The 12,832-nt window shown below is 33.9% G+C and overlaps 1 pseudogene; it reads right to left on the bottom strand.

Annotated features, from left to right (window-relative positions):
* Positions 1-277: 277 nt before the first annotated feature.
* Positions 278-2,151, bottom strand: LOC149266955 (uncharacterized; annotated as a pseudogene).
* Positions 2,152-12,832: the final 10,681 nt, after the last annotated feature.

Here is a 12,832-nt window from a genome sequence, read left to right as displayed (position 1 = left end):
AATCCATGGATCCCAAGACCACATTGGGATACTGACATTTCTATTACCTAAAATTCAGCCCAATATTTGTTTCATTTCTCTGCAACCTAATATTGTACCCACCTTGTAGAAGTAAATTATAAATCCTGCAAGTTATGAATTCACATTTCAAAGGAGAAAGCATCCCCTCCTAAGGTGATGTATAAAATCCCTTATGCCAAACATCCTTCCCATCCTAAGGGAAACCAAACTTCTGTTCTAGAAAGAATCCTATTGTAGCTAGCCATTTCCCTAGTTGTTATCGATAGATTGGATCCATTGTCAACCCTATAACTTTACCATCAATGGGGCCACCGATTATAACCACAAGTTCCTCACTGAAATTAGCAAAGGCTAATGTTTTTGTAGTTCCACCAAGTTTATTCTCCTCAAAATCAGATAGCATAGGTGAATTTTTCAATACAAAAAGAAATGTATTAGCATCTATAATTCCCAAATCATACAAAGAATGTAAGAAGTTGTTCCCTATAGTTTGGAACATGTGTTGAAAAACAAGCCTCTTTGGACCAACAACACTATATGGGAAAAATTGAGAAGATAATGGAATTACAACAACACTCAGTTGTACAAGAAACTGTAGTGGTACAGGATTTTTAACCAACTCCCCACAGTAGGGATCAACTGAGTGTACAAGAAACTGTAGTGGTACAAGATTTTTAACCAACTCCCCACAGTAGGGATCAACTGAGTGTACAAGCAACTGTAGTGGTATAGGATTTGATAACCAACTCCCCACAATGGGGATCAATAGACCAACACACCACCCAACAATAATTCTAGTCACAGAGCCAACAATAATAGCTAAAACAAGATATCCATAGGGTTCTGGCACAGACCAAACATTCCCATATTTTCAATCAGAAATTGGAAATGAACTCCACCAAAGTAGAGAGAAAATGCAATAGGAAAAAATAGTGGAATAATGTAATCCATGAGTGACCTAAGCAAATGTTGACCAAAGAATTTGTCAGAGATAGTGAAAACTAGCCACGTTAAAATAAAAATTACTTCCCACCAAATGTCAAAATTCTTCCACCAAGTCCAGTATACAAGTAGACAAGTAATTGTAGCATAAAAGGTGATTTCTCCCCAATGGCTCACCCATTCCTCTTTAGAAGCCTTATCAATGTTAGGCATATTATTAGCTAATGAGTCTTTCCAAATTTCCTTTGGCAATAATAAGCCAACAAGAGCACTTGGAACAAACATAAGCATTTCCTGGCAAGAATGTGCATACCAGTTCATAGCTAAATTTGACACTAGCAATCTCAAGAAAGAAAACACCGCAAGTACAATTACTGCTAAAATTTGCCCCACTACATGCAACACCATACCTTTAAAGATACACCAAAGACCTGTGAGCTAGGAGAGACACATGAAATTGGAAGACATGGAAAATACAAGAGAAAGAAGAATAAAGATCATAGGCAAAACATGTAATATCCTGGCTATTTTCTTTGAATAAATAACCATAAACCATGAAAGATAGTTGAAGAAAACTGGCTGATCCTCTTGGGTGCTATTTTATGCAACCATGAGATCAACTCTTTCCTAAGCATTTATTAACTAGAAGGAACTTGAAAGTGCTTTCAATAAGTTGATTAAGTTCTCCCCTCAAACCTGTATGCTTCTAGGAAAAATTTTATTTGGCTTGTCATATCTAGTGTGATAGAAATAGCCTCTAATGATGAATATAATATCTAATCCTAGGATATCCCCATAGTCCTCAACAAATATTTGATAATATGTATCTCCAGTAATCAGAGGAAAAATATCTTGTGCTGCATTGTGCGTCATAAACTGTTGACTTGGTGTAGAATAAAGAAGGCCATGATCCAGGACTGAATTGCCAAACTAAATCAAGTACTCCTATGCCAAATGCTTCGACATTTATAAATTCTTTAATTTTTTCCTTCCATTTATGTGTCTTCATAAATCCATGAGATGCCAACATAAAAGCTCTTCTACACCATTAAAAAGGATAATAATTGGAGAAGGTGGTACCTGACTAGAACCAATAATGAGACATAACACACCCAACATGGATGTTACAGATGAGCCACAATCACCAGCTCCCTGAGAACCCAATGGATTCTCAAAATGAATGTTGATGAGAATAAATGGATATCAATGCTAGTTGTAGAGGGTCAAGCAGGAATTTTGAGGTCTCTCTTGTGGGGCCATTTAGGGCTTCCTTCTCAACAACTCAACAAGCTCAAGATGAAACAAGCTTCAGTCTTGCAAATAGTGGAGATACTATTTCTAGCACATGAGATGAGGGAAATGATGTTCAGGGGTACAAATTAGCTATTGCAAGGGCAGAGGATGATGGTGATACTCTTATGTCTGAAGCAAGAGAGGGAGACATGGACTGATGATTTGTAACTTATATAACACAATTGCGGCTAGCTAGAGTTCAACATTTTTAAAGGTATTATTTCTAGGTCATTGAACAATTCCATGTAAAGCATGAAATAAGGACTAGTTTAGATATTTTCATGTTCCCACATTGAAGCATTATTTACAACTTGCACAATTTTTTTCATCACCTTATTTTTCATTATTGTGGAATACTACTACTACAGTGAATAGGTTGCAATGATGATCAACAAATCAAGTTATTTTTCAACGAATGATGCTAATGCTCTACTGTAGAGATTTTTAGTTAATTTTTAGGAAAAAATTTCATGTCATTAGATCAATGCATCTTTCTTTGCAAAATGGTTGAAGCACAAAGAATTATAATCAAAACAACATATTTTTCTGAATGTGGCAATATAATTAAGTCATGAGAAATGAAAATAGAAAATTATAGCAATAGAATGGTGATAATTCATTGATTTTAGTTCAGAATCTAGTCTGGCCAAAATTTCCAATTTCAGAAATTGAACGTAAGCACCACTTCTACTTAGATGGTCCCACAAACTAGTTCTAAGCATGAAAGTTTTCCGTGCCTCCTTAAGAAGCCATTTTGTTAATCAATGGAATGAACTATGAATTATTGCAACCTGGTTCAATCATATCTATAATTCTTTTATGGAATATGAATTACTTTCTTAAGATTGTTTGTCAATATCAATTAGAAAAAATGAAAATAAATATTTGATGGGAATGTCGCAAGATGGAATCTCATCATATGAACTGTTGAACTCCGACACTTTAACATAAATATATGTTCGAGTAAGAATTCTTATACAAAAATTAGATTCCAGGGACTTACTTAGAGTTATAATGTGTGTATGAAAAATCGTATATGGAACTACACTTGCACACATCTTGTGGTGTTTGGGGAAGTCAAACATTCAAGTACCTTTTTACTAACCTCAACTCCAATAGAAAAGAAGACTTTACCCTCATGTACATTTAGATACTAAATGGTCCATTATACTCCCAAAAATTCTTAGTTGTTGTTAAATGATGCATTACTATCTCCTCTTGTTAAATTCTACACTAGTTTAAAAGGGGCATCTTCTATGATAAACTTTTTTATCTCTTGAAGAACACATTTAGAGGTATAAGGATTCTCCAACCAAATATAAGGCATGCACTGAAAGATGCATTCAAGAGATGGAGCATCCTTCCCTGGTATAGCCATCTCTTTTCTAAGGGTTGATTCCTTTACTCTTTTTTTCTCTACTATCGCTTCCCAGTTATTTTTACTTTATTTCAGATAGGCATTCCTAGAGATTTGGAAGCTCCCAATTCCTTCTTTAAATGGATCTTCTAGATTTACAAGGTTCTCTTCTAGCAATGGAGATGATTTCAGTCATAGATAATGGAATTTCTATCAGTCAACTCCATATTGCATTTATAAGGACAACGTTTAGTGTTTGTTTGCATATTTTTTCCAAGGAGAATTATACCATTAGCAAAGAGTTGATGCGAGATATACTTGATCTCGAAAGTGAGGAAACTCTTAAGTTATGTAAACTAGAGAAAATATGTAAATTTATGTGAGTCTCCTCTAGAGGGTTGTAATTGTAGTCTCCCCTAGTGGATTACACCTAAGGACCAGAATGCCAAATCTCATTCAATGATCTTATGCATCTAGAAATGATGATTCTTATTGAAATATGAGATTTTATTTTTTTAAATTTTACATTTTTTGAGAAAATTGATCAACAAAGAATCACACGGAACAAAGAACTAATGTGATTTTCCACTCTTCTTTCTTATTCTAGTTTGTTTATAAGTTATTTTTTCACAATCAAGCATCAAATTGTTTCTTGATCTGCTAACTTTATCTCACAAATTTGTATTAGAGAAATAAGATATTTGGAAGCTATTAGATTGGAGACCAAAGAGGATTTGTGTGAGAGAGATAAGGATGAGACTGAGAATGTTTGACATGCTCAGGAAATAGTTTTTATCAATAGAAGCCAATTTTAGTTAAGTGAAGTACTTGTAGGGTATATGATACCCAACATTAGTGTGTTATGTATTCTTTTGACAGGGTATACATATTATTTGCACAATATTTATAAAATCCATCTATAACTATTGGAAAGTGAAATAAGAGTATATTTCATCATTTTTCAGAAGACCTAAAAGGGAGCTACCCTTTTTGGATCAAAATCAAGCCTTCACCTTTTCATACAACTTGATGGTGTTGGATGAGGTTCCCTCCAATGTAGGAGTTTGTTCCTTGGCTGTAACTAGAGCTTGTTGGTCTATTTCTCTGCCTAGAAGCACTATTTCCAAATTAAACAGTCTTGCATACTACATCAAATTTCTTATATAGAAAGTTCAATTCCTTGATGATGGCCTACTATTGCTCACCATTTTCCTCTACAACTTGTACAATGAGGGCTTTGCTAATCACATACACTTCTATCATTGAAAAAACTTGTGTGTCTCTAGACTAGCAGTCTAGAGCTTGAACTATATATCTCAAAGGTGGGTGTCTCCCTCCTCTTAGTGCTAATTTCCTTCCCATTCTAGCTTTTTATTAGTTGATGCCTTTAGGAAATCAACTATGTCAGTTCCTTGCTACTTGTATAGCCTCAACTTGAGCCCAGTGATCCTCTGGTTCTTTGGTTTAGCTTTCTATGGTGGTATTCCATTTAACTCTTTCCATACATTATATGCATTTCCTTAAACAAATATCATAATGGAAGGTAACCCTTAAAATAGGAACACCCAAAAAATAGTTAGAAGCTAATTATGTCATGACAAACAAAAAAAATATTTCCATAGTATTGAGTTTGAACTCTCAAGGAAATAACCAGAACCTATTCATATAATATTGATTATTTTTCTTGCCATCCTAGGGTATTGTTTTTCTTCTCAATAGAGATCGCACCATGCTTGCATATTTTGTAGCTAAAAATATAAGATTGGTCTTGTATGACAAAATTGAAGGTTCCTTCAACACCACAAAAAGATGAAGTCCCATGAGGGTTAATGGTTTTACAGGGATTTTTCCTTTCAGATCTCTTAAATACTACTAATTAAACATAATTACATTCCATATCAAGATAATTTTGTACTGTGAAGTGTATCCTATCATAGATAGTCATGTTTACTAATAGATGGCTGAATTTTAAGTAGGAGGAACTTACTGTTGTAGCATTTTTTGGTTTTGATAAGTTAGAATCAATTAGTCAAAAAATGAAAATATTTTTCAAAAAATGTTAAGCTAGGATGTGGAAAAATGAATACTGAATAAAAATGTTAGGAAATATTTTGATAAATATGTCCATATCAAATAAAATGTTAGGGTGGATGCCCTAAAAAATGAAGGAAAAAATAAAATGTTAGGTTAGATGGAAAAGAAAAAAGCAATAAACTCTGAAAGTGTGCAAGTCCAAGTGCCACTACTCTTTACTTTATTATGCAAAATAATGTATGTGTGCAGCTTGTCATAAATGCCACAACCCATGATAGTGAAATAGTTTAATCTTGACTAGTTCATGCCTTAAATTTCATGTTTATAGTTAGAGAGTAAAGATCTAGCCAAACTATTTAATCTTGGACGTTTAGTAGTTAGGTAGAGAATAATAAGGAGCTCATCAGTTCATTCTGAGCCCTTGGATGTTATAAGGTTAGAATTAGATAGTTTTCTTTTCAAAAGAAAAGGGAAATAAAAGGGTCTACTAGCCTAAATGCACCCAATTAAGTGAAGAAAAAATGATAGGCTAAATAATGGGTAGGTAGAAGAAAAGTTATAGAAGTACATTTACCATGCTTGATCATGTGTTTCAGTGTGCAGCTGCAGTTATGAAAGTTAAAAGATGTTCACAAGTTGATTTAACTAACATCCCATCAATTCATTTCATTCCCCACTACATACTTACTAATATCGCCTTTTCCCTTCATTTTCACCTTTGTCCCTTGGTTTCACACATTTTCCTAGCAATTTACCCTCCAAAGGTCATTTCTACCCAAAAACCCCTTTTTCCTAGCATGAATCCTTTTCCCCTTAGGAAAAATCACTTTTCACTTGTAATTTCTCTAAAAACCCATAAAACCCCCCTTGTCCTAAGTTTTCATTCCCCCCCTCCGCATTACTTTATTAACTCCACCATATGCCTAAAAACCCATAAAACCCTTTTTTAGCCTAAGTCTTCTTTACCTCTCACTTTATAAAGTTAACTGCACAATTCACGTTTTCCTAACAAAACCTTTTAACCCACCCTTGGTGTGGTTAACAAAACCTTGTCATATAAAACCCTAGTCCCACTCTTTAACTCACCGCATATGTTTAACCCCACATATTCATTAAAATAATTACAAATCCTTTGTAATTAACCCTAGGGATTTCTAATCTCTGCACTTGCTCCCTCTATGCATCTCGACCGCGTGATAGTTATCTGATTATCTACTCCTAGATCTAAAGATCCACAACCATATTGCGTGCTCCCGATCTTCGATCTTTAAAGGCTCAAGAGCATGCGAGATTCATAGTTTTGCTCAAGCCCCTTATGGTTACGTGGCATTCCCACGTTAACTTGTGTGCCCTTGAAGAAAAACCACCCCACGACCAAAAGCAGTCCAATGAGCTTTTGAAACTGCTCCCCCCGTATGGTAAAACCATCCAGTGTTCACTTTGCGCCAAATTTTAAAAAGTTAACAATTTCCCATTTAAACACGAAAACCATCACTTTCACTCTTTTCGCTCGTTTACATTGTAGAATCTGTATAACCCTACCTGCACCACCTTGAGCCTCTGCAACCAAATTTGGCCTCTGATTACCTCCCAAAAATGCTCTGGACTCCATCCACAGACCTTTCAACTCAAATGAAACCATTGTGGCCCTCCCTGTCAACCTGTGTTTTTCTTAACAAATGTTGTATTTTGCAGGTGATTAACATAAGACCAGGAGACTGGATAAATGGTTTTCAGACCAATTAAAAACCTGTTTGTTCTAGATTCTCGAGAAATGAATTCAAATGATTTTCTTGTACAAATGGAAATCAGGTTTAAACCAAAGACAAAGTAAAAGAAATCATCTACACAGTAAATGTTAAAACATACAATTTACACAGTTAAAAGATAAGACATGGGAGGCGGATAAAACATACAGTTAAAATACAAATAGATGATCAATATCCAAACTACCTAATGCTGAGACATGAAAAAACTAAATGATTTACTATTGAAATACACAGTAAAAACTTGAAATGTATAGTAAAAGTAAAAAGGCACAGTAAAGGATATTGAGAGGTCAATAAGGTCAAAGAGTATCAGATTAAAGCCTATCAGATGAAAATTCATAAGTGAATATGACTTCCCGTATGAAGATCAAACAAACAAGTAGCTTAAAGGGAAAAAGATCAAAGACAAAAGCCATCAGAACCTAAATAATAGGGATAGCAAGCAACATTTCAATAACTGTCTCTATCTTCTTGCATGAAGATATTTCCTGTTCCTTGAATAAATCTATTTTTGTAAAAAAAATTTAGAATACTTTCCTAGTTATAATATTGTATAAATAATGCTACTTATGATTTATTATGGGTTCATTGTTCATCATTGAACTAGGTTGACCATTGAAAGTGAGTTACACCCTTGAAGAAGCATTTGTAAACACTTGATGCACTAGCTTTTTTGGACCCTTAATACAAAGCAAAGGATTCTGAATTCAGTTTTACACAGTTTGTGTTTCCTATAAGTTTTTCTAGTATTACACATTATTTTTTTCTTCATATTCTTATGTCTTATAGAGATACCTCAGTAGGAATAATTGTGTCTCAATCTATTCCTATAAGCTTCTGAAGTGATAATCATTAAAGAGAATGGATTAATGAATTGTGTATTTAATTAATTCCCTTTGAATCAAAAAATCATTAGCATCTTGTTGTAAGCATAAGAATATTCTCTTGAACCTTCTGAACATCGGTCATAGGTTTTCATACTTATGATTGTTTAATTTTCTATCTAAAAGCTGTAATAATCATATTATTCTTTGTTTATGTTCACCACTATTCAAGATATTTCACTGTGTGAAGTTTTATAGAATCGCTTTACATTGGGATTAATATTATTCAAAAGGTTAGGCATTACAGTGTTACATCTATTTTATTCATTGGTCATCCAAATAAAAATTAAAACCCCAATACAATTATCTTAGATGCTCTGGCTTGATAGCTGACCATTATCAACTCAGAGGTACAACACTTATTATTGTGGATTCCTTATCTAGCTTTACAATAGGATAAATATCCATATTCAATGAGTAAAACTCTGTAATTATACATTTTAGCTAAACTAGGACCATGAATGTGAATATATATTGATAGTGAATGAAACTCTCTAAGGAGATGCATGAATGACACTAATTCAATAGAGGTGATGGTAGATTACCTCCTTGGGTAGACTACAATGTCATTATCAACTTATTTTGGAGTGATAGTGGCGTTTTAGTTTTGATTTCTTACAAATGGATGTCACATGGCAAAATATATTAGAGATAATGGTATTACCACCCAAAGATAGGTCTTTCACAGATGTATTTGTGACATAAAAAGGCATAATTCCACACAATTAAGTAACTTTTTTTCTAATATGGTTGACTAAATGGAATTTGTTGGGTCCAGTTATTTCTTGTGAAGCTTATCATTCATTTCATATATCTTCTTCTTAAGTCATTTCTTCATGCATGACTCTTATTTTTCATCTAGACCATCCTTTATCCTACCTCAGCTATTGCTTGATGATTGATTTCTTGTCTTGGGATACCACCTCAGTTATAGATGTTGCACCTATCTTCGATTTGTTGGGGTCACCTCAATTGTAGTTTCTCTGATTTATGTGGTAGGTTTCTTCCCAAAGTCACTATTTTATGTAGCTATTGATGTCTTTCTTCAAAGCCTTATCAAGATCTCACTTGTGTAATTGCTCCAATTCATGGGAAAAAATGACTTTTTCCTTGTCTTTTTCATAGGACATGGCTTCCCAAAATTAGCCTTTTTAGACATCGGCTTCTTCATCCATCGCCCATTTTTTTGATACTTCTACTTACTCCATTCTAGAGAAATCGTGTTAACTTTACATCATCAAGGAAGAAAAAAATTATAGATGGAAAACTACAGAGTTATAATTTCATCCTCCTATTACATCTTCTTGGTGACAGGGAGGTCGAATTAAGGATATTTATCATTCTAAGATTTTGATATAGCAGAAATCACAACTCTGTAATTCTTGGCCTCGATGAATATCCTTTAGAGTCTAGATATTGGGATCCCATCTTTCGAAATCGTTTTTTCAAATATTAAAAGCCAAGTAAATATTTATCCCCACGGTGGGTTTTATGCCTAGATTTACTAATTAATTTTTGATGACATTTATCATCCAAACTATTTCTTCTTCAATATATATGTGTAATTGTCATTCTAGATTTAAATTATCTTCCAATTTTTTCTCTTAGGTCACGTGCCAACCTAAATTTGCCTTGAACTTGAGAGTTTAAATACTCTTAGATCTATTTTATTAAAACTAGAGATTTTTTATTCTCTGTTCTTTGTTATATTCTTAGATTTTTTACTTTAATTCCAAACTCTGGAGGACCACAAACGTCTCTCATATTTCAGCTTCATACCAACATCAATGACATGATTGCATTCTTCAACTACTTCTCCATTGCCTGTAAGGAAGGTGCTACATCTCTACAATGTACCCATAATCTGCTTTACTCCTTTAATTGATCCAACATTATGGTAGGTTGGTTCTACCATCTATCATTGTGAAGTTGTTGAGAGGAAGTTTTCATCATTCTCCTAGAGCTCATACTTATAAAAAAGAATTAGGGTGGATAAAATTTCTCCGTGAGATTATACCTATTTCTTACAGGATTTGGTAATAAATTATGGATCATGAGAAAACATAGGACGATATGTAATTTTTTCCTTGCAAACCCTTCAACTCTTTTATGTGAAGTGACACTCACCTAATTTGGGATAACAGAATTTTAATAATACTGATAGCTTCATCCTCTCCTAAAGTTTTAAGAGTGAGGGAGGGATGGATGGAGTTGATAATTCATTGCTTAAGATGAATTGGAGAGGATAACCAGTTGGATCTCCCACCAATGCCTCTAGAATGATTTTTATCAGCTCTAATAATTTCAAGGTTCTCCCTCTCAGTGGCTTTATTAACTATCCAATCTAAAATTTTATTGGTTGACCTTCTACTATGGACAAATGATATGTTCATCCTGGCATTAGCTGGTTCAAGTTAGGTTATCCTATTTCTTATAAACTAATCACTCTAGTTTCCCATGGATTTTCCTACCAGAATGTCATTGAGTAATTTGAAGCCCCAGTGAACATATATTGAATAGATTCCATTCGTACTGCAAATTTGAATCCTTTTTGTTGGAGCTCCAGTCTTTTCACATATATATGTTTATGCTACAATGTCCTTAGTAGTTTTCCCTTTCAGGGATAATGCTAAAGCTTATTTGATGTAATGTTTACTGTGTACTTTTGGAGAGATGGAAATTGGATCACATCCACCTTATTTGCACTAAGAAAGAGATGAGGTCCATGCTATTAGCCTAGACATGGGTGGGCATTATAGTGTTTGTATGTCCGCATGGTGGGACATTAAATATAGACAATTCATTGATGGGATGAATGTGACGTCTTAACACACCCATTTAGATTCGGGTTTGATATTGAGTTAGGGGTTCCTAAGCTTGAGGATCCATCAAATGCACACAAATCACTGAGTTCTGAAATATAGAAATAGTGGATATGGAACTTCAAGTTTCACAAATTGGGAAGTGCATCTTAGACCTGGGTCTATACAGATTTTTTCTCAATACATGGGTAGTATAGCATGACACACATCATGAGGAGATAGGAATGGATTCTGGAAGAAAATGGAAAGAAGAGAAATTTCAAGAAGACCATGAAGAAAGATTCATATGAATTATTTTCCACGGATAAGTGTAAGAAAAATAGAGCTTAAATCTTTGAGAAGTTGCCCAAATTTTGTTAATTCTTTCACTGCACCTGAAAAAGTTGGATTTTATGATGTGCTATTCTTTTGATAAAAGTTAGCTCAAAAGCCATGAAGGCTTGCTCCCTTATTCTTTTGTTATGAAAACATCACTTCTTATAGTCTTCTTCAGTGATGAGTGCCCTAAGATTTTTGTTGACCTAGACGCATATAAGAATTGGGACATGTTCTCACATAGATCATCACTTTTGGGGGCTATGTCACTAGGTTCGATTAAAAAATTCTTAAAAAACCCATGTCGTTACATATTTTTCCTTTAATCACACTATTATTTTCCTTGATAATTCGAGAGATTTTGTTATGGGTTCTTCTGCTTTGGGTGGCTTTGTGATGAACTTTGTGTTTCTCTTCCCTTCCTTGAGACACATAATTCTTGATTTATGCCTCCATAAATCTTCCTCCCTTTGATATATATTGTCTAATTTTACTTTAGAACAATTTTTTAATCTAGCATACCTCATTTTCTTCTATTTTGTTATGGTGTTTATTCATCTCAACCTCGAGTTTTTCCTTCTTTTTGTAGATCTTTCTAAAAGTCTTCTTATTCCCTTCTTTTAAGATTCTAATGTCTTTTATGCATTTTTCTAATCCCATGAACAATATTATTATTTCCTCATCCCACCATTCCCACATTTTTATTTTCCAAATCATGTTGGGTGAACTACATATTCACAAACATGAAAGGGATATTGTTTGGTTCTCTCTGAGATGGTAATGCTTCATTTAGATTACAAGATTCAACTTCAAATCTCTAATCATGCCAAAATTCACTTATTTGTAATCTATTCAATATTTCCAACACAAAATCTTATCCTTTTCTTATGTTATTCCCAGTGTAATTAACATTCTTTAGTTAAACATCTACCAAGGAATTCGTATTTAATTGAATCTTCTAATAATGAGTTATTTTTGCTTGTCAACCCTATTTTCTTATGAGCACCTCTAATAAAGTTCATGCCAAGGTCCATGCTAGGTTTGGGAGATTTTCCCTTTCCATTGCAAGAAGATGCTATTACTTGTCTCCTAGAAGCACAAAATTAGGTCCATACACATTTTTTACGTAGAAGAAAAGATCACATACTCTAAAGGAAGCTAAGGGGGTGTGATCTAGAACCTTGCTTGGAAAGAACCTATGTGTTACACCTAGGACTCAGCCATATTGATATTCCTCTCGATTGCCTAACCAATTTTTGTATATTGATGTTGCCTATCCACTAACTTTTCACAATATCCATCCTAAGTTCTAGTAGTTTTGCTTCATGAATAACTACAATATTGGGCTTTTCTAAATGAACCTTTCCCCTATGGCTTATTAGAAAACATGTTGAA

This window comes from Pinus tabuliformis, chromosome 6 (genome assembly GCF_031772625.1).
Source record: "Pinus tabuliformis cultivar Carrire ecotype Pingquan chromosome 6, CPIR1, whole genome shotgun sequence".
Taxonomy (NCBI): Eukaryota; Viridiplantae; Streptophyta; class Pinopsida; order Pinales; family Pinaceae; genus Pinus; species Pinus tabuliformis.
Note: the sequence above shows the minus strand (reverse complement) of the source record. Positions and strands in the feature narration are given on the sequence as shown.